Source organism: Hibiscus syriacus, unplaced genomic scaffold (assembly GCF_006381635.1).
Source record: "Hibiscus syriacus cultivar Baekdansim isolate YM2019G1 unplaced genomic scaffold, ASM638163v2 tig00110332_pilon, whole genome shotgun sequence".
Lineage (NCBI taxonomy): Eukaryota > Viridiplantae > Streptophyta > Magnoliopsida > Malvales > Malvaceae > Hibiscus > Hibiscus syriacus.
This window is the reverse complement of record NW_024062688.1, coordinates 9,917,876-9,921,495: the sequence shown is the minus strand read 5'-3', so window position 1 is coordinate 9,921,495 and position 3,620 is coordinate 9,917,876. Positions and strand designations below refer to the sequence as shown.

At 40.6% G+C, this 3,620-nt stretch overlaps 1 pseudogene; it reads left to right on the top strand.

The window, feature by feature from the left end:
- Window positions 1-1,388, top strand: LOC120119801 (annotated as a pseudogene).
- The last annotated feature ends 2,232 nt before the right edge of the window (window positions 1,389-3,620 follow it).

Below are 3,620 nucleotides of genomic sequence, written 5' to 3'. Positions count from 1 at the left end.
TGGTTTAGATATTCAATGGAGGGTCATCAGAGGAAATACATTACTGCTGAAGAGCTGAAACAACACAAACAAATCTGGGGATCTGTGGATCTCTATCCAGGGTAAAGTTTACGATGTTTCAGATTGGGCAAAAGATCATCCCGGCGGCGAAATCCCGCTATTGAATCTGGGTGGCCAAGATGTCACCGATGCCTTCATTGCGTATCATCCGGGAACCGCTTGGCAATATCTCGACAAGCTCTTCACCGGCTACTATCTCAAAGATTTCACCGTTTCGGAAGTGTCCAAGGATTACCGGAGACTGGCCATGGAGTTTGCTAGAGCTGGTATGTTTGAGAAGAAAGGGCATGTTGCCCTGTTTTCACTTACATCTGTGGCTTTAATGTTTCTCGTTGTTGTTTATGGTGTATTGAGATGCCATAGCGTGTGGGCGCATCTGGGTTCAGCCATGTTGTTGGGTTTGCTTTGGATGCAAAGCGCATACGTCGGCCATGATTCCGGCCATTACCAAGTAATGTCCAGCCGTGGGTACAACAAGCTCGCCCAGATTTTATCTGGGAATTGTTTGACAGGGATCAGCATCGCCTGGTGGAAATGGACTCACAATGCTCACCACATTGCCTGCAACAGCCTTGATCACGATCCCGATCTCCAGCACATCCCGGTTTTCGCCGTCTCATCAAAGTTCTTCACTTCAATCACATCTTCCTTTTACGAAAGGAAGCTAAATTTCGACCCTTTTGCCAGATTCTTAATCAGTCACCAACACTGGACTTATTACCCCGTCATGATTGTTGCGAGAATCAACTTGTTCATTCAAACATTCTTGCTTTTGTTCTCGAAACGTGAAGTCCCGGACAGAGGTTTCAACATAGCAGGAATCATGGTGTTTTGGATTTGGTTCCCTCTCCTGGTTTCATGTCTACCGAATTGGCCTGAGAGATTCATGTTTGTTCTTGCAAGCTTTGCGGTTACGTCGATACAACACGTTCAGTTCACATTAAAACCATTTTTCTGCAAATGTATACGTCGGACTACCGACGGGAAACGACTGGTTCGAGAAGCAAACGAGTGGGACAATCGACATATCGTGTTCTTCAACGATGGATTGGTTCTTTGGTGGGTTACAGTTCCAGCTGGAGCACCATTTGTTCCCCAGGTTGCCTCGTTGCCATCTAAGGAAGGTTTCGCCGTTGGTGAGGGAACTGTGTAAGAAGCATAAATTGCCTTACCGGAGCTTGTCGTTTTGGGAGGCGAATAAATCGACGATCAGGACGTTGAGGACCGCCGCCTTGGAAGCTCGGGACTTGACTAACACCGCCCCTAAGAATTTGTTGTGGGAAGCTATTACCACTCATGGCTGAGTTTTTTTTTTTTTTTGTGTGGAATTTTTTCTCGGCCACGGCGTAGATTTCGGCGTTAGAGGAATTCTATTTCCTTTTGTTTTTACTGATTTTTAATCGCTATGTTTTTATTTATTAAATACGTCTTGATTTTTGGCTTTTCAATATAATTTTCTATTCTTCTTGGAATTGGCAATCAGACTGGTGTTGAAAATTGTAGCTGCAGAAATTACATCTGAGCAGTTAGATGTAAAGACAGCTTTCTTCATGGTGATTTGGAGGAAGAAATCTATATGAGGCAGCCAGAAGGCTTCATAGAGGCAGGCAGAAAAACCTGGTATGCAGGTTGAAGAAGAGCTTGTATGGTTTAAACAAGCTCCTAGACAGTGGTACAAGAAGTTCGATTTCATGGGTAGTAGTGGTTTACCAGATGCCAAGCAGATCATTGTTGTTACATCAAGAGGTTCGACACACTTCATTATTTTATTATTGTACGTTGATGACATGCTCGTTGCAGGCTCAGACATGCAAAAGATTATACACTTGAAGCAAAAATTGTCGAAGCAGTTTGCTATGAAGGATCTGGGCACTGCAAAGCAGATTCTTGGGATGAGGATCAAGAGAGACACAAAGTCGGGGACTTTGATGTTACACAGGCTGAGTACATCAACAAAGTACTCTCCAGGTTCAACATGCAAGATGCTAAACCAGTAAGTACACCTTTAGGTGTTCATTTCAGACTCTCCAAAGAGCAGTCACCAAGACGGAGGAAAACGTGCACACATGGTGAAGGTGCGTATGCCTCAGCAATTGGAAGTCTGATGTATGCCATGTTTGTACCAGACCAGATATTGCTCAAGCAGTGGGAGCTGTTAGCAGTACATGAATAATCCAGGCAAAAAAATACATCAAATGGATCCTCAGATATCTGAGAGGTACCACAAACAAAGCACTTTGTTTCAAAGGTGGAGATACGATATGACAGGCTATGTAGATGCTGACTTAGCCGGAAATGTTGACATCAGAAGAGCACTACAGGGTATGTCTATACTCTAGGAGGAACCGCAATGAGTTGGGTTTCTCAACTACAGAAGATAGTTGCTCTCTCTACAACCGAAGCAGAATATGTCGCTGTTACGGAAGCCAGCAAAGAGATGGTCTGGCTCCAAAGTTTCTTGGAAGAGTTAGGCAAGAAACAAGAAAACAATGTCTTGTATTGCGACAGTCAAAGTGCTATCCATCTAGCGAAGAATCGTCTTTTCATTCCAGGACGAACACATACAATTGAGATATCATTTTATCCGGGCTTCTGGAAGATGGGATTTTGAAACTTGAAAGATAGTGAGCTCAAAATCCACAGACATTAACAAAGACGGTAACTACGGACAACTGAAGTTGTGTTCAACTTCAGTTGGCATGCTAGAATAAAGACCAAATGCTGCTGCATTGATCGAGGTGTGAAGACAGATTAAAATCGGTCTTCAAGTGAGAGATTGTTGAAAATTAATAAAACACATGGGCTGCTAAGGGGGGCTGCTAAGGGGGCTGCTAAGGGGGGGGCTGCTGTAATTTTTTATTTTTTATAATAGGGTTAATTACAATATTAGTCCTTAAGCTTCAGCTATAAATACCCTAGCTCATTTAGCTTCAAAATCATCCCAAAAATCATTTCTTTCTCCCAATACTAGAGAGCTTTCTTGTGAGTAGTGAGTGTTTTGTAAACACCTGTAAAATTTCTCTCTTAGTAAAAGATCTGCAGCAGTCCAGAGACGTAAGCACAATTGGCTGAACTCCGTTATCAATTTTTCGGGTATTATTTTTCCGCTTTTATTTCGTATTCTCACTAATCTGGTTATAGGGAAATTACTTGTACTTGGTTTATTTCCTAACAACTTTCTTTTATTTACTGTCATAATAATCTCATTTGATTATCACATGTAAACAATATTATTTAATCGAAAATTATCATACTTATTTGAAAAAAAAATAATTAAAGTGGAATGTTTTGAATTTCAATATTGTATGAAGAGATCATGGGAAATAATTACATTACACATTATATTTGTAGGGGAAGAACTCAAGTTCAAGTATCGGAGGATGATATTGTTGGAAGTTACAATCAAGACCAATTTTTTATATATACAATAAACAAACATTAAAAATACTAATTGCATCAATAAAAAATTAAACTTTGTAAGTAAATGATAGGATAAACTAACTCAATTATGAGTTTAGTAATAGATATATCACTTTTCTTTTAAAAAGATACATACATAT